Raw genomic sequence first — 19356 nt, 5'->3', positions numbered from 1 at the left:
GTTCTTGCTTTTTGCCTCCATCAGAAAAGCGGCCGCAGCAGCCGGGAATTGAACCCGCAACCTCGTGCTCAGCAGCGCAATGCCTTAGCCACTGCGGCAGGTACGGATGGGTAGGTTTACCTAAAGTAGCCCATGCTGGCTTGTGCTCCTGCATGGTCTACTATAGGTAGATATTGGGGCAGCAAGGCAGTGCTCCCTAATGATTTGGCCGCAACCCCCCTGTGTACCAAGCAGGGGTACCTGAAACAGTCCATCATTTTTTAATACCTCAAAAGCTTCTCTCATTGATGATCGGGCACAAATAAGATTTCATTTTGTTGTTGGTTATAGTCTTGCTCTTCTGATCAAGATCGGTCTAAAAAAAGCGCAGAGAACATAGTGTATGCTAATTTTGAATTTTGCCCTTCCAATAATAATGCCAAAGACAACCACGTACCGTGTTTACTGAATTCTAATGTGACCACGATTGTAGTGTGAGGGGTGACTTCATCGCATCCAGAAAGAAAAATTAAAACCACTAAAGTAACTCAAGGGGTAACTTTCTGTCGTGCCAAAAAAAAAAGAAGAGCCGCCAAAGTACTCACGTGAGGCCAGTGGAATTATGGAAAAGCACATTTATTTTTCAAACACTTGGGCTAGGCGCCCACCTTTGACACTTATAACTTCGCAGGAAGCCCATCTGTCGAGCGATCTGTCGAGCAGCGCTGTCCTGTCTAACTCTCGTTCTTTTTCGTTCGTTCTTTTTTGTGCCGTGTTTCCGCGCGCTGGATTGTCAATCATGAACTTTCACCAATTCGCCCAAATCACAGTCCTCTTGAGCGATATCACTTGTTTTGAGCTGTATCAGCTCAACACTGACCGCCAAAAGGCGGTTACACTGTTTCGTGACAAAATCAGCAACACCCTTTTGTAATTCGACGTGGCAGCTGTAGCAAGGCCCTCGGAAACTTTTTGGGCAGGGGTCTCATGTAAAAAGGCGCTCCCGCAGCAGCTGCCATCCACAGACGGTCGATGTTGACTCTTCGGGGAGCTGCCGAATTCCCGATTTCTTGAGCCATTAAAATAGCATGGGTCATACTGAATGCAACACGTTGCCGTAACAAGGGGAGCTGAAGAGGTGTTGATGAAACACTTGAGGGCAATGAAAGTTACCTATGCCTCAATACAAAAGTACGGCGCAAAAACAAAGGAAAAACGTTGCGCACGCTGTCAACCACCACAGAAAAAAAGCAAGGAAACGGAAAAAGTCGGTCTTAGCTTGTAGTGGACCCGAACAACTCTGACACATCTTGCTGACATAGATTGCGAAATGGTCAAAACTGTAGCCATTGATGACAATTGGGTGCATCATTGCAATTTTAGGCAACTTCAGTTGCGGTGTTAGATTGTAACGCGCGGGTTGACTTCAGGTTGCAAAAAGAAAACGTGTTATAATCGACTAAATACAGTAACATTCGTATTTGTATTTAACTATTTAAATTCAATTTAAGAAATGATGATATTTGTTCACCTCCTCTATTGTTTTGATCAGCATACTTGATCATGACAGCATCATGTGACGTTTTCAGACTGCCTAGAGATGGATGAACTCATGTTGCTCATGGCAATTTGCTGAAGCACTGATTGAAATTTTGAAAAACTAGGGAAATTTTGACGCATCAGTTTGGTAGGCGCCCTGACTATAGACCCCAATTTTCCAACCTTCTCAGGGTGGCGCCATTTGCCCGGGATTGGTGTGGAGCTGTGCAGGCATTTCCCGGGGGACAGCGGGAGCAGCCACGGCCCCAGCCACATTGGACTGCGTATCTTATGGCTGATTCGGACACCTAATCTGATTTGAAAATTGGTAAGTTCATATTCAACAGTTTGCAACCCACAGTATAACAGTGTAGTAGAAAGTGGGTTAAAGGCGAGTGAAAGCTAGTTGCATGCGAGGATTGCGTAAGCTGTACACAGGCTGCAAAGTGGACCATGCTGTGCATGGTTCTCACCGAAATCGCGGTTTGTGGAGCTATATTTCTCTGTGCCACACTTTTTCCAGTCAATTGCTGCACCCGACTCCTATACCCTACGAATTAGCTGTGTGTCTCACCGTCCCCGCAGAGCTGAGCTGTAGCACTAGAAAAGGGTTGAATTTTGTTTGTTTCTCGTCTATAAAATGAACACTGCTAACCTGTAGGGAACAAAAATTAGCGATAGATAATGGGATTGGAATCAATAACTGGGCTCTAAAAACAGCGTACGTCAGCGCGTATTGTTGCAAAGGTGCTACATTCAAATATGTTCAATTGGGTGTGATAATCTATTGGCGGAAGCACTCAGGGACCCCCAAAATCTTAGTTATGGTTTTTAATGCAAAATGATCTTGTGTTTGTTATTTTTTTATGTACTCAACAACTGTGCAGTGATGCTCGAACAAGCAGCCTTTGCACATTTTCACTCAAGGCATGCCGACCTGCATGCTGGAGGAAAAAAAAAAGTGAAAAATGTGGGTACAGCTGTTATATTCAAGAGGACTGCCATGACAAAATATACCACTCAGAGGCCATGAATCTGATAAGACAACATGCGACACGGTGCATTTGCAGCCTGTGCACAGCATGGGCAAACCCGTCGTGCAGTTAGTTCTCGCTCACCATGAGTGCGCTCTCTAGTGCACTGTTAAGCTGTAGGGTGCTGACTCATTGAATAAAATTGTACTTGCCAAAACCTTGGTGCTGAGACAAATCGTCTGGAATGCAATTGAGTAAGCACTGTTTGATGGTAATGGCACTATCTAACCTCATCGGTGCTTTATTTTTGGAAAGTTCATAACATTATCGAAAACCATGAAAGATGCAGCTTCTCGCACAAGTTCACGATGTGTGCTCTGAAATCGAGTCTGCGCTTAAAAACTTCCTTACTTGGGGGCAGCTGGATGAAACATAAATTATAATCATACAAAGAACTAAATATTCCCAATGTAAATTCAACATAAACTCGTCTTTATTGTCTTTTAAGCAGCATTTATTTATGCTTCCTCAGAAACTTCACTGCAGCAACCAACCACAAGTTCAGAAGTTCTTGTACTGTATAGACAAGGCTTGCTCAGTTTTTTTAGTATCCTGTGCAAGTTTCTAACCTCCGTTGTTGGCTAGAAGCTTACTGTGTTAATAACCGTGGAATAGAACAAGCTGACAATGTTCCTGTCAGTGCTGCGGCACTAGCTCAAGAGGCAGCTGCTTTTTTGCCATTCACTATGCCGATGTGGAAAAAGCCATGTGTGCATTTCTCCTGACAGGTCCCTGGAGACAGGGGTGCCTGAAGTAATGAATAAGTGCTGAGGTAGATAACGTTAAGCAATTATCACAACACAGACCTCAATCAAGGGCTTCTAAGATGTCGAGGTAGGTATCGGTTTGTAAAGGTCCAGTTAAGGGGGACGCGGTTCTTAGAATGGTCAAAAATGGCCAAAATATCGATTTTGAGAAAATCCAATTTTTGGAATTATTGTACCTTCAAGCACCTGCCTTCAAAATATCAACGCGAAATTCCATCGGGAAATACTCTAAAATCATGTTTTGAAACGCCTCGAGGGCCACGAAATGCCCCGAATCGGGCAAAAGTTGCTTCAAATTCCCGCGCGCCCCGCGGGCGAAGCAGCCGACCGATCGCCGCCATCTTGGTCTTGTTTTGAAGCTTGTTTCTTTGTGCGCATTTTGCGATATCGCAAAATGGCGTCGCTTGAGTACAACGACCGCCCTTGCCAGTTTTCCGAAGGCACCTTCTCGGCCGCCGATTGGCTAGAGCGGGCGCGCGCGGTTTGAGTTCGCCGTACGACCCCTCCCATTGGTCGGCGCGACTGCTGTCATGGCGGTCGCCATCATGGCGTCTGCTACGCTCGTCTGACGGAGTCCGCTCTTCTGGCGCAGCGCTCGCTTAGAGCAGTTTTTTTTTACAGTTTCCTCTAATTCTTCCATCGCGTACTTTCGTGAATGATGCCAGGAGACGTACGTTTGAAGAAGACGACCCGTCATGCACACGGGAAGCGAAAGCGTCGTCCGCCTATCCCAAGGTCGCGTGGTGCGACTTCGGGCCGCTCGACTCCGCCGGATGAGAATCGTTCGCCGCCTCGTATTGCCTCGCCTGCCCCATCGCCTGACCAACCACCTCCGGAATCCATACCTGGTCCAAGCACGTCCTGCCGGCTTGACACGAGGTATTACACGGCGGAGGAGATCGCCGCGCGTACGGAACAAGCGGACGAGGTCAAGCGCGGAATGGAGACCAAGTCAGCAACGCAGCGGAAATTCGACCTCCTTGAAGTGGATTTGGCGCACTCAGAGGAAGATTCCGACACAGATTTTGTCTTAGTGGATTTTGCAATGCTGAAGGACCTTTTTGCGCACGTCAGGTGCGGCAAGTGCGGGCTGGCGGCGCCGGATTTGAGGAAGCCTGACCGGCAGTACGGCCTCGCCGTGAAGCTCGAGGTGACGTGCTCAGTTTGTGAACACCGGGTAGGACGTTTTTCCTTGCCAACGACCGAAGGATCTGGCAATATCACTCTTTTTGAAGTGAATATGAGGGCTTTGAAAAGTATTCAAAGCATCGGGAAGGGGGTGACTGCTCTGTCAGATTTTTGTGCTGGTATGAACTTGTCCCACAGAGGCCTGCACCACAAGACATTCATTCCAAGCGCACTTGAGGAAAGTGGTTCAGGTTTCCGAGGACACTGCAGCAGCCTCTGAAGCTGATAGTGTGCGTGCCATCAAGGACTTGTACTCGGACCTTGGTCAGCCGCCAAACAACGTAGATGTGATGTTTGATGGCACGTGGATGACAAGGGGATGGTTGTCACACATTGGAGTGGGCTGCATCATTGAAGTGTACACCGGCTTGGTGATTGATCATGTAGTCCTCTCTAACTTTTGCTTAGGTTGCGCCATCGGACCCAAAGCTTCAGATGAGGGCTACGAAGATTGGCTGGCAGACCATGAGTGTCAGCGCAACATTGACTGTGGTGCAGGACGCATGGAGGTAGAGGCAGCCCTGATAATGTTCAAGCGCTCGCTCTCCAAGAATGGGCTGCGGTACACAACCGTGATGTCCGATGGAGATAGCCGCACCATGCACGGCTTGAAGGAAAAAGGCGTCTATGGGTTTATCCCCATAGGCCAAGAAAGTTTGCCTTTCGGCTACATTTATTTTCCCCAAAAGACCCTTTTGAGGCCAACAACATGATGCATTTGCGGAAAACACACTGCGCAGTGTCCCACCACGGTATCCTCTCAAACTTCCAGCATAAAAACCGCGAATGAAATAGCCTCACCAAAGAACAAAAAAAAAAGGGGGGCACCTAAAGCAAGTTTCACCCTCACACTTTTGCCGTACACAATATTCTGGGTACCACAGTGCACTGTAATAGATGATGGCACTTCACGAAGGACTGTTGCAGTTTTCACGACGCCGGCAAGACGCTACCAGATTTCACAACGCTAACAAAATGCCAACCGATTCGAAGTCGATAAATTTTGCTAAATTCCTGATCGGGTCCGTTACTTGGCCTTTTGTATCTCTAGTTCTAGTTGGCATTTTTGGAATCCAAAGACATATTTGAAAATGGGAAGAACATGTCTTTGTTACTGGGAAATTTTGAAGCTACACTACTGACGGTTCATCTCATAACACATGGCCAAACTTCAAATGCAGTTTTCTCAGTTTCATATTTTTGGTCACTTCCCTCAGCCTTACGCAGCTTTTTGGAAACTTCTTTTTGCTTCATAAGGTCAATCTTGGTACCATTTTTTTCAGTACAGCCTGAAGCAGCCGATGACATTCTTAGTTTTTCTGTTTAGGCTACGCATAAATAATGACTTGCAGTTATTTTGATGAGCCAAAATATCCAATACTGCCATTTTTTGTACTTGACATATTTTTTTAGGATGCCGTGACTTTAGAGAAAAACGAAGAATGTCATCGGGTATGGGAACTCTCTGGCTATCCATTCATGTAATAAAAGCGACAAAATGCAATGCAAAAGTTCATTAAAGCTGCGTAATAAATTACCTAATTGTGGTTTAGACTTTGTATGATAACTTTTGAACTAACAGCACCAGCTCAAATATAATTGCATATTTGAAATCTACAGAGAAAAGCACATCCGTGTGCAAATTTTCATAAGTTTCTACCCATAAATAAAAAAGTTAGTTTTAAGACCCTCGTCCCCCCTTAAGATAGTAGGAAATTGTAGTGCATTTTCTTGCACGAAAGGAAAAAAGTATTTTTAGATGTGATGACATTTCTCAGAAGATTTTGCTCTACGAGCTTGTAGGTATTTTGCTTGCACACGGTGGTGCATGCATGCTTCCCAGCTTTGGGCTAGTGCATGGGCCGCCGCTATCCTGTAAGCACCGCAGCAAAGACGTGAATATTGTCGACTGTTTTTTTTTTCCCATTGTGAACACAGTACACTGCTAACCTTTAAATGGAGGTTGCAAACCTTCCTTAGAAAGCTAATATAAAAAAAGAAACATTCGAGGAAGCCGTTTCTGCAGTACAAATAAACCGCTGTTTTGAAAGCAGTAAAGATGATGCCGAGTGAAACACTGCGGCAAATAGTTTGTTCTTTGCAAAACAGCATTTCTGGTAGAAAAGTTCAGAATGCAGCCTGGCTGTAATTTTAGAGCAGTCGTAGTTATTAAGAAAGAAGCCGTGGCTTTCTACAGTGCTGTAAACCTCTTATAAATAAGTCGTCAGTGAGCTTGGAAAGTTCTGTACGGCTAAACAGTGAGTAGTCAAATGCATTCACACATTTTTTTTGAAGAAAATAGTTTTTCTACCTTTAGTTGCAAGACAACCGCTGGTGGCTTTACTGAGCAACTACTGATGCCCCCTCCTCACCCCCCCCCTACACACACATACGCACCTTTTTTGGCATCTTTCTTTGTCAACTACGACTGCACACTGCAATTTCTGTGACTGCAAAGCTCGTGCGAGCGTACTGAGTTTGTTCCCTGCCATTTCCGTGGCCTCAACAATATTGGGGCAGCAGAGTTTTACAATCTAGGCAACTGACCATTCATAGCCGTAGTGCAAAAAAATTGGGCCTGTTTGTTTTCTCATTGCGTGTGCTTTTCTTTTCTTTTTTTTTTGAGGTTCAACACTGCGAGGACACCTATGCGCAGAATTTTGCGGTGTGTGCTTCTTGCAATATCCTCGCTTTGTTACACAAGACTAAAGAGAAAATGTGGTACTATGCCGTAATTGAGACAACTGAAATAAAGCCAATGGTATGTATGCTGTAAAAAGTGCAATAATGTAAGTACGAGGTCCAGGTTTTGTATTTTCATGATAGAAGCATTCCTTTCCCGTCATTCGCACAAACATTTTTACTCAGTGGCTGCTATGAGGCTTTTTGATCTTAGTGATTATTCGAATAAATGCTAATGTACTGCAGCACGGCTGAGATGCACTGCTTTAATTTGATAAAGTTACAGGGGGGGAAATGTAGTATGATGCTTAATAATGACAGAACTGTATCAGTAAGTGTTCTCAAAATACACATTTCATGGGCTTTGTTTTTCCAAATGAGAGATTGAAATGGCCTATTTTAACACACACTTCAGTTGGTTATGTAATGAGTAAAACTCGCCTGATAGTTTCCCACAGTGGACTGGGACACTTATACCCTAGTTACACGGGCACAGTTACCCCGCTAACCATGGTTAACGCAATCTGAGCTTGGCCACCTCAGTTCGATTACGCTAACCGCAGTTGCCGCTGCCGCAGTGTTCAAAAATCGCACAAGTCAGTTTGCACACAAGTGGCGGCGCATCAGCGTAGGTGAAAAAAATCACCTGGCGTTCGCAGAAGACGAAGGCCTCAAATAGCGGGGCCTCCGAAGCTGCCCCCAAGAGGAGCTTGTGCTCTTTGCGTCGCTCTCGCAGCCGGCACGACCGCGCGTGAGCAGCAGCTCGTTTCCCGGTCCACCCGATCAACTACGAGAAAAGCCTAAATTTGTAAATTCCGCTAATCGTTCGCAAAAAAAAAAATAGACAAAGCAGGCAATCATGAAGCGTTTTCAGCGCTCAGAAACGATCCGTGCGCACGTCGGCCGTTCCTGCAAACATGCCGGCTTGTCTGTCCACACGGCACTGAAAGCGGCTCGAACCAGCCCAGACCACGGCAGCAACAGCTTGTCGCCCCTCTTCGAAATCAATCTGATCGCGGAAAAGAAGTTCCACATGCGACAAAGTGGATATTATAAAGGTTAAAAATTGTGCTATGTATTGTAATTCGCAGTTGTAGAGATAGCGCCGGTCAAATATCGACCGCGATACCAAGTTCCCAACACCAAACCGACCCGAGAACAAGCCGGTCGCGAGCTGATGGGGAAGCCCCTTTTTCGCCGTGGGCGAGTGCGTCGCGTTTGAGTCTGAAGCAACTGTTTAACGATATTTTATGTCTACACTGCTTCGTCTTTGGTTTTTATCATGAGGTTAAAAGTTTGTTACTTTCTTTTGTTACGCTCGCAACCAAGTGACCGCTGTCGACACACTTGGAATTTCCCATGTAACAGCCAAAACTGCAGTTTGCGATAACCGCAGTTAAAATTTAGTAACCACCGTTAAACGCAACTACAGTTACTTCCGCCATGTAACTAGGGTATTAATCTCAATTAAGGGATGGTGTGGGGACAACCAAATTATTTGAGTATTAAAACAGTTGTGTTAACTTTTTGCTAGAACTTCTAGGGCTCCATGTCAAAATTAACAATATTTTCTAATGATAAGATGACGGACAAACAGCTGCAATGCAGTTGCATAAGGAGAGCAGCATAAACTGAAAGAAAGCTGTTTTGCAAATGGTAGGATGTTGCACCATTCTTTGGATGGCTCTTCAATTGCATGGCAGCTTTTAAAGTTGAAAGAATTTTCAGCAAATCATGTAAATCATGCCTGGCATTCTCTTGGAACTCCCTGAGGGTTCAGGTGAGCTTCAGTTGCCTGCTTCTACTCAGAGTGAGCACCTAAAGCAAGAACGAACACCATGGCTATATCATTTTGCACTTAAAACACTGATAAGCTCTGCAAGGTTGTTTGATCAGCGATTCCAAAGATTTGGTTTCATCACAATGGTGAGGAATCTAGTTTGCTGACTGCCCATTTTTTTGCTGCTGCCTTCCAGTGTGTCACAGGGCCCTTGCCACATTATAGTGTGGGGAATAATGAAAACTTCAATCCTCCCCTTAAAGGAGTGCTGGCACAAAATTTCAAAGCACAGATGACTACATAAAAAGCTTTCGTTTTAAATAGAGATACCCCTCAGGAAGGTTAACCTGTAAGTGTTCGGAAGAACATATTTCAAGTCAATTTTAATATGTGCATGCTCGAAAAAGTTAAGGATGGATTTCCTTTCGACATCGAGATCAGTGTGATGCCATGTGTGCCTCTCCTCAAACTGCCTATGTCAGGGCTCCCGTGACGTATCCAAGGTGGCCTACTCTGCCTGATCCTTCTGAGAAAACGCAGATCCTTCAGTGATGGTGCCAGTGTTTTCTATTGAACACAATTGTCGAGAGCCATAAGCTACAGCCCAGTCTTTAAAAAAATGTCTGCTGTCGTCTTGGGTGAAAAGGAAGGAAATGCCCAAAACAGGCGACACAAAAGACGAAGAAATAAGTAGAAACAACAGCACTTGTGTTTTTTCTCATTTCTTTGTCTGATGTATCGCCCATTTTGCAGTCTCGTCTTTTTCAACTTAGAATCAACTTGGCCTAGCCTCAACCCTAGCAAGTCTTCATGGGCCCTTCATTGAAATTACGAAGGGTTTAATGGGTTTGTATGCTCGCGTGATGCATACAAAGGAGAGATCTTACTTATTTTCATTCACTTCGAATTGAACAAGCAGTGACAGGTTAAAAATTTGCAACTTTTGCTGAATAGCAGGGGTCAGCAAGCTTTTAAGGCGGAGAGCCGGGTTTAATGTAATGGACACGGAGGGGGCCGGAGGGCACATTGGTTGGGAGGGGAGGGGGGCTTTGCAGGCAAATAAATTTTGGGGAGGAAATTGAAAGCAGTGTACAAAACTAGAATAGCAATCCTTATCATGTTTATTTCCAGCACGAATGTCACGAGCTTTCATGCCAGTTGAGGTCAAAACTGCCATGTCGGCCTTCAGGTAGAAAGGTACAGAGGAAAAGGGGTCTACCATTGTGCCGGGGGCCACATAATACTGCCCCATGGGCTGCGGGTTGCCAACCCCTGATTTATAGCATTTTCGTATATCGTCTGAACATGAAGCACTGGACAACCTAAGGTTGTCAGTTCTAGATGCTTTCATTTGTGACAGAGATGGGTGGCATCTAGGAAACTTTCTGGGTGTTGCGAACAACTCAAGGCAGGTTTTCGTGGGAAGATTGACAAGCATGCTCTCATTACGTTGCAACACTTGTGGGAGGGAACCCCTGTGTCAGAGGACCTGTTTACAGACTAATTTCCTGGTGCTAACAAATTCCAAAATTTTTATGGCTGCTGCAAAGATCTTAAGAAAGAATTGTTTTTACAATTTTGTAACAGTTTGTGACCCCGCTCAAGCATTCAAAATGCTTGCCCGGTTTTCTATTCGTTTTGGTTGCTTGTCCATTTTTCATTTTCAAAGTACCGTAAATTATGTGTGGTCTTGTTTTTTTTCAGTGCCTGGCATGAGCTCCTTGCTACTGATCCTGCCACAAACGCTGTGGATGAGAGTGGGCGAAATATGTGCGTCACTGCTGCTAATCTCACAAGGTTTGTGGGATTTCTGCATCTTAAAATCGAGGATATTGACATGCAGTTTATTAGGCTGTAGATAATACCTGCTGTTAATAGTTACTGGTGGGTTTTTTAGCATAGCCGTGAAGCACAGTGTGATTGCTTTGTGTTTTAGGTTATTTCATCCCTTCTTTCAAGCTTAGAAAGACGTGTTTGGCGAGTTGGTGCATCTTAACGATACTTGAACTTGGCGCGAAATATTGACAATCACAGAAAGTAGCTGGTGAGAACAGGCAATGACTAGCAACTAACTTTTAGGCAGCGTAAGAACACATAATTGCAGGCCACAGTTACGTGGCTCCACTTGCATGCAAAAAAGATTGTGATAAGGAAAGTTCACAGCCTAATAAATACGCTGTTTCATATGAAGACCCGTTGAAATGTCACTGACACAATCGAATCCGTTCTTTCCTATGTGGTAAGCTTCCTGTATCTCACTGCACCTGGACAATTTTCACTTGCTTTTTAAGAGCGTCATGTATGCGCTTGCAGAGCTATGGATGGGGTTATGCCCACTTGTGCAGTTCTCAACTGAGAGGTTATGTCCATGTTCACGCAATCGCACGTTCACACACCTTCCAGTGTGCCCAATGCAGACCTTTCCACATGAAAGAGGTATCTCATCAGCAATGTCCCTACACAGCATCTTGCGTAGGCATTGGTGGGCTTTTTCTCGCACCCTTGCCTATCGATGGGACCCGCAGCACTTTCCCTCGACTACTCGTAAGGTATTTTGGGGTAACGTCTATCGTCCCAGCAATCACCTCCTACAAGAATCATGAAAATATGGTCGCTATGATGGAAGGTACGTGCGATGCAAGATCGCACATAATCATTCCCTCTCAACTCATTGCGCAGGGTGCTCTTTAAACCTTTAATTAAGGCAATGCCCCAATTGCCTATATAAGACATTTTGCAGGAAAGTGGAATCTTTCTATCACTCATGATTAAAATTCAATTGCTAGTCTGTCAAATCTCATTTTGTCTGCTTCCTTTTTGTGTGTGTGGATTTGTCCCTCGTGAATTTCTCGAACAGAGCACATTTCTTTCAGGTACTTTTTGGGCACTACATCTGTTCTTTGTGTCGTGCAGAGATAGATGCAAAAAAAATGCCAAGATCCGTGTAGAAATAAAAAAGTTGTTTAATTTTAAATTTAAAAATACAAGCAAATAGAGCACTGCCCTCTTCTCGAAAACTGAAAATCCGCTGCTCACTTTCTCACTGACCCTGATGTCATATGGCGGGACAAATGAGGGCGGCAAAAAATACGTCCTGGAAGTTTTAAGCCCATGGTGGCCTGACCTGGGAAGCTCCTTTCTGCGCTTCTTAACGCTGTCGTTCGGTGGTACCGTGCCGGCAAGTAGAAGAGGACAAGCAGCCACACGAGACCAGCAAAGTGACGTGCCTGCCGCTGCGTCGATGGGTGTTGCTATGCCTCTTTGTCTGAACTCTGTACCATCTTTACCTCTCTTTAATTTAGTGTGAAGCCATGTTCAGCGCTGCCTTGCTATTGAGGTTTCATGTGAACGTCACTTGTGGGTTCAAAGAAAGGTTAAAGAAGCAGCTGCATATTCTGGTAAAAAAACCTTATAGAACGCTCACAGCAAAAAAAAAAAAAAAAACCGCGGGATTAGAACCACTGACTTGCAAAACAGTACTCCAGCTTCTTACCTCTCGACCATATACACAAGCTGTGAGGCTTGCAAAAATTGAGCACAGAGCTATATAGTCAACAAATATTGCCAGGTGTGTCTGTTTCTTGTCATGTTTGAGAAATTCTGGCAGTGAGAATGCTTGTGTCTCACGCACCAATCTTGCAGACAACCCCCATCTTGCTAATACTAGAAGCAATATAGCTAGAGCTTCCATATTTACCTCATGACAAGCATCACGCGATCGCAATCTCTACGACGCAAGCAAAGGTAGCGAAATACAGAATGTGCCACTAGAATTATATCTGTCTCCAAGAGATAATAGCTTGCCAACAAAAACAGTTTGGTTCAATTTGTCTCAAGGCAGCCAATCACTGCTAGAGAAAAAAAATGTTGCTATTTTTTAGTGAACGGAACAGCATTTCCCAGTGCTAAAACATGTCCCTAGACTTAGAGACGGACTGATAACCTGGGAGCTGCCGTCCACTTTTGCTACGCTCCCTGACCACGCCTCCTGTACCATCGATGCCAATATCTGCCGTGAATAGACATCAGCATACGGCGTGCGAAGGAACAAGTTCGCATGTATTTCGGCGATGCGCGCTGACGCCAGGCGATGTCAACAGTGGTGCATCGTAACACGCCATGGATAGGCACACGTGCTCGAAGCGGAGCCATAGGCTCTCTGTTACTGTCTCTATAGATTTTTGTATTCTTTGAGCCCACGGTTAAGCTTTTATGCTTACTTTAAAAAAAACAAGCAGTAAGGCAACATTTAGGCTCGTTTGGTCAAAATAATGGCATATACACTTTCAAGCTGAGCCAACTGTAGGGCCGCCGCTCTTTGTCGTCATATCCGGAGGCCTCAAGTGTGACGTTGCCAGTACTGCATGTGCTTGTATTTTTAGACTAAAAAATAGAACTTTCTCATATCTGCACCGCTTTGATCATTCTTTTTGCGCATGTAGAATTTTTTTCATAGAATGTGGACATAAAAACATTATGAACAAAATTGAGGCGTGGCTTTGCTATTGCAAACAGCAGTGACCAGTGCAGCTGAGGGGAAGCCTCAGAAAATGGCACACCTTCCTAGTCTACCTCGACGACGCCGTAGTATTTGCCCGGAACTGCGACGAGCAAGTTTAACATGAGCGCGGCCCGACGAAGCGTGTTCCGAGAGGGAAACGAATGTCCCGGGGTTTTTCATCCCTGCGGACTCGCCATCAAAGTAGTCTGCTGCCGGAAACTTGGTGTAGACCCGCGAAAACGATCTGAAGGCAAGAAAAGGCGTGGCTTTGCTGTCGCAAACAGCCTCGCGAAAGTTATGCGCGGAACGCTGATGTCATTGCTAACGTCATGCCATTGCATTAAGCAAGCTTGTAATACTTTTTTTTTCACCCGCCGCGGTAGCTTAGTGGCTAAGGCGTTGTGCTGGTGTGCTGAAGGTCACGGGTTCAATCCCAGCCACGGTGGCCGTTTTTCTGACGGAGGCGAAAAACAAAGACGCCCATGTGTTGAGATTTCGGCACATGAAAGATCCCCAGGTGGTTGAAATTAATCCGGAGCCCTCCGCTACGGCGCACCTCATAACCTGCGTAGTTTCGGCATGTTAAACCTCATAATCAATCAATTGAATTTTTTTTTCAGGAAGGGCATTGTGGATATTTTTATTACTTATTTGTCTGTTTTCAATTTTCTTTCAGTGTCAATACAGCCCAGGTACCCCGACGCAAACAAGGTCTCTGTGGCAGGTGTTATTAAAAAATGGCTATACTCCGCCGGTGACCGGGATGGCGGCCCCACGAAGCGGAAGACACTGGACAGTATGAACTGAGCAAAATAAATTAAGTCAAAAAACCTAATCACCACAGGCTTTGTAAATCATTACATTTGTCCCTGAAAAGGGCAAACAGTGCTCTTTAAAAGGGCACAAATGCTTATGCATGCAGTACGAACTTACAGCATGTCCCGTTTTTAGGAACCCATGTGCGCAATTCGAACTGAATGTGCGCAATTCGAGCTGCTGGGGTTGGACAGCCGGGATGTAAATGGCAGAATGTCTACTATGGTTGAACGGCTAGTATATACCTAAAGTTGAACAGCCAGGCACCAGAATATGTTCAAGAGCCGCTCACCAGGAGAAGCTGACTGGCCGTACTTCGGCAAAAGCTTATGGGCCATTGATTAGACTCATTTCAACGGCTGACCATCGGCATAAGGTCAACAGCTGACCTCCTGCAAAAGTTAAACAGCCGGCCTCGGGCAAAGGTTCATCAGCCAGCCATCGGCAAAAGTTAACGGCTGATCTGCGGCAAAGCTGTACGGCCGGAGACTGTTGTGAACCCCTCTGCAATGAATTGGTAAAAGGAGAGTGGCCATTGGGTGTACAGCAGTTAACTTTAAACACACGGCAGAGGCCCACCTTTGAGTGCGCGCTTTACACTTTCACTGGAGAAAGGCCGGGCAGAAATTACCCGGCTGAAGTTCTTAGGTTGATTATAAGCCGTACAGGCTTGTGCTGCTTGGGATATTCTGGCGTTCTAAATACATCATTCGTACCTGTGCTCAAGGTTTCACTTAGCATAATTACAGAAAATAGAAACGAAAAATCACAGAAAAATGTGTCTAAGGGTTCAATTTTGTTCTTCACGGATCAGGTGTTTAACTGTATAGCTTTGAGCGAACTGCGGGAGAGAGAAAGAGAATCAACTTTTACTGAGCCCTTTAAATAAGGTTTGTGCGCGCAGGCAGCAGATGGGGTGGTTCCCTAGTCACGGGACCCATTAGTGTCCAGCAGCTCCTGGGTCCTGGCCACCAGTCCGTACTGAGTGGCTAGGTCGGGGCTGGACAGCAAGGTCTCCCATCACTCGAGGGGGTTGGGGATAGGGGTGGGTGGAAGGGAAGGTGGGGGGGTCTTGAATTTCGTGCACTCCCCTATGATGTGCGCGAGAGTGCCTCGCTCCTCCTTGCAGAACGGGCACGAGCTGTCGTGCTCGGCCGGGTAGATTCCGTTCAGGAGCACAGGGTGCGCTAGCGACCCCGCTTGCACGCGATGATTGATTGATTGTAGGGTTTAACGCGCCGACGCAACGCAGGCGATGAGACGCGCCGTAGTGAAGGGCTCCGGATTAATTTTTACCACCTGAGGATCTTTACCTGCGCCGAAATCTCGTACACATGGGCGTTTTTGCTTTTCGCCTCCATCAGAAAAGCGGCCGCCGCGGCCGGGAATCGAACCCGCGACCTCATGCTCAGCAGCGCAACGCCTTAGCCACTGAGTGCACGCGATGAACGATCGTCTGCTGTCGTCTGTCCAGTTGCAGATGCGGACCGGGAAGCCTACATCGCTCGTTTCGGTACATTTGGACAATGTCTTTGCAGCTCGTTGCGGGGTGCGGTAGCTCGTCCTCGGCCCGGATAGATATTTCTCGGGCGTGGTGGTCGGCAAGGAGGTTGCCTTCCACCTGCGAGTGAGCCGGGACCCACACGAGTTTGATCGCTCGTCCCGGTGCTTTTCGTTTGTTCAGAATGGCTAGTGCCGCGGGAGAGACTCTCCCCCTCCGGTAGCGCGCGTATGCTGTCTTGGATTCGGTTAGCACGGTCTTAGCCTCCGGCGTAGCCAGGGCGAGGGCCACGGCCACCTCTTCTGCTTCGGCCGGGTCCTTTGTGCGCACCGACGCACTGGTGACCAGCTTGTCGATGGTGGTGACCAGTGCGAAGCGATGCCACCCACATCACTGGGGAGGTGATATGTACGTTGGTTCATGGAAGGTAATTCCTACAATGAACACGAAATTCGCTGATCTACAGTCACTCAAGTTCAGCTATTCCTTTCATATGGATCGCTCGCGCTCCCTGGCCCCTGCAAACCAGGATTTTACCATTTGCCTGCCAGACAAAAGCATAGCCTTTAGTTTTCGTAACGTGTTTGGTAGCTCGGAGCAGTTCACGGTTTCCACGGGTAATGTTTTCTTGAATAAAAATGCGATGTTTATTGTCCTTTATATTGGTTCCTTTTTTTCCAGCCATGCATCTCTTATCATTTTAAAGCGTGGAATGATGCCAGGGACATTCTAGAGGAGGTAAATCTAGCTCGTTGGCAACGTGGTTCGTCACGTCCAGCAGGCTCTTACCCTGCCTAACTCGTATGCCATGGATTTTTATGTTGAGTTGCCTGCTTCTGAATTCAAAGTTGTTTAAATCTTGTTGCAGTTGTACTTGCGTCATTCGACACCTATCGTCATTGGCTTCAATTTCAGTGAGCCTTCCTTTCATTTCTTCAATTTCAGCCTCTCGCCGACAAACTGTTATTCTGAAATTCATCAAATTTACGAGAGATGAAATTGCGCGATTCCTCCATCTTTTCAACTTTTTCTTTTAAAGTTAGAAGATTGTCCAGTTTTTGTTGATTGCTGCTAAAAATAGCCTTATGGCCAGGTCTGACTCATTGCTTTTAAAGCTGTCATTGCGCGAACAAGAGTCCGGTATGTCTGGCATCTCCAAGTTTTCTTCGTTGCATTATTTTTTCCTTTGAACGATTTCTGAGTTATACCAGCACAATTTCCAAAATGGTATTCGCCAGAGCATCCAGGACATTTCAGTGATAGTTCATCTTCGCTGATGACCACCTCGAACAAAAACACCTGACCGTCATGACTTCACAGTCATCATCATCATCATCATCATCATCATCATCACCAGCCTGTCTACGCCCACTGCAGGGCAAAGGCCTCTCCCATTATTCTCCAATTACCTCGGTCCTGTGCCAACTGTGACCAATTTATTCCCGCAAACTTCTTGATCTCATCTGCCCATCTAACTTTCTGCCGCCCCCTGCAGCGCTTGCCTTCTCTAGGGATCCACTCTGTTACCCTTAATGACCAGCGGTTGTCTTGCCTTCGCATTACATGCCCTGCCCAAGTCCATTTCTTCTTCTTAATTTCTACTAATATGTCTTTAACACCAGTTTGCTCCCTGACCCACTCCGCTCTCTTCTTGTCCCTTAATGTTACACCTATCATTTTCCGCTCCATTGCCCGCTGAGTCGTTCTCAATTTAAGTTGAACCCTCTTAGTGAGCCTCCAAGTTTCTGCCCCGTAGGTGAGTACCGGTAAGATGCAGCTGTCATACACTTTCTTCTTCAACGACAATGGTAGGCTGCTATTCATTATCTGATAATGTCTGCCATATGCACCCCACCCCATTCTGATCCTTCTAATTATCTCTGCCTCATGGTTGGGATCTGGGGTCACAACTTGGCCTAAGTATATATATTCGCTTACCACTTCCACTGCCTCGCCATCTATCTCAAACTGCTGTGCTGTCCCGAGGTTATTGATCATTACTTTAGTTTTCTGCATATTAATTTTCAGGCCCACGGTTCTACTCTGTTCGCCCAGTGCGGAAAGCATGCTTTGCAATTCGTCCCCCGAGTTACCTAGCAAGGCAACGTCATCAGCAAATCTGAGGTTACTGAGGTATTCTCCATTAACCCTTACTCCCACCTGTTCTCAATCCAACGTTCTGAATACTTCTTGTAAGCATGCGGTGAATAACATTGGAGAGATTGTGTCTCCTTGTCTGACACCCTTCCTTATAGGTATTTTACTGCTCTCCTTGTGGAGGATGATAGTAGCTGTAGACCCATTATAGATATCCTCTAGTATTCTTACATAATGCTCATCTACCCCCTGGTTCCGTAATGCCCGAATGACTGCTAGGGTTTCGACCGAGTCAAATGCTTTCTCATAATCTATGAAGGCTATATATAGGGGTTGAGTATACTCAGCGCACTTCTCTATCACCTGGTTGATCGTGTGAATATGGTTCATTGTTGAATAACCTTTACGGAACCCTGCTTGTTCTTTAGGTTGACTGAAATCTAAGGTTGCAGAGATTCGGTTAGCGATTACCTTGGTAAATACCTTGTAGACGACTGGCAGTAAGCTGATCGGCCTGTAGTTTTTCAAGTCCTTCATGTCGCCTTTCTTATGGATTAGGATGATGTTCGCGTTCTTCCAATATTCCGGTACCATCGCGGTCATTAGGCATTGCGTATACAGGTTTGCCAGTTTTTCAAGTACAATTTCTCCGCCATCCTTCAAGAGGTCTGCTGTTATCTGATCCTCACCAGGTGCTTTGCCTTCTTTCATTTCTTTCAAAGCATTCCTTACTTCTTCGGTCGTTACTGGTGGGATGTCTATCTCCTCTGAACTACTGTCTCGTTCGGCATTATCCTGTATGTCCCGGCTACTGTACAGATGCCTATAGAACTCCTCGGCCACTGTGACTATTTTATCCCTATTTGTGATGACATTGCCTTGCTTATCCTTAAGTGCAGACATCTGATTTTTCCCCACGCCAAAACGTCTCTTTACTGCTTTCAGGCTACCTCCGTTCTTTACAGCGTATTCGATCCTCTCCATATTATACTTCCGAATGTCAGCTGTCTTGCGCTTATTGATTAACTTCGAGAGCTCTGCTAGTTCTATTCTGTCAGCGGCGGTAGAGATTCTCATGGTTTGCCGTTTCCTGATTAGATCTTTCGTCTCCTGTGAAAGTTTACCAGTATTCTGTCTAGCCATAGTGCCCCCGACTTCTACTGCACACTCCGTGAGAATGCGTGTAAGGTTGTCGCTGTCTTCCTGTGTCGTAAGCTCGGCTTCCTCGTTAAGGGCGGAATATCGGTTCTGCAGCGCGATCCTGAATTCTTCTACTTTACGTCTTACTGTTTGCTCATTTATCGGCTTCTTTCGTACTAGCTTGTTGCGGTCCCGCCTCAACTCTTGCCTAATTCGAGATCTTACCATACGGTGGTCACTACACCTTACCCTTCCGAGCACTTCCACATCCTGCACGACGCCAGGGTTATCGCATAATATGAAGTCTATTTCATTTTTGTGCGCCCCATTCG

General features: G+C 45.8%; 1 long non-coding RNA gene across 1 annotated transcript; it reads left to right on the top strand.

Moving 5' to 3' along the window:
- The first annotated feature begins 423 nt into the window (after nucleotides 1-423).
- LOC144145033 (uncharacterized) lies at nucleotides 424-14280 on the top strand. Its single transcript, XR_013317402.1, has 3 exons — nucleotides 424-1846; nucleotides 10674-10766; nucleotides 14147-14280. It is a non-coding gene; the product is annotated as an uncharacterized LOC144145033 (long non-coding RNA).
- The last annotated feature ends 5076 nt before the right edge of the window (nucleotides 14281-19356 follow it).

This window comes from Haemaphysalis longicornis, unplaced genomic scaffold (genome assembly GCF_048455015.1).
Source record: "Haemaphysalis longicornis isolate Haplotype H1 unplaced genomic scaffold, Haemaphysalis longicornis Haplotype H1 scaffold_7, whole genome shotgun sequence".
In the NCBI taxonomy this organism is placed as follows: Eukaryota; Metazoa; Arthropoda; class Arachnida; order Ixodida; family Ixodidae; genus Haemaphysalis; species Haemaphysalis longicornis.
The sequence above is the reverse complement of the archived record's forward strand: the minus strand, read 5'-3'. Positions and strand labels throughout refer to the sequence as shown.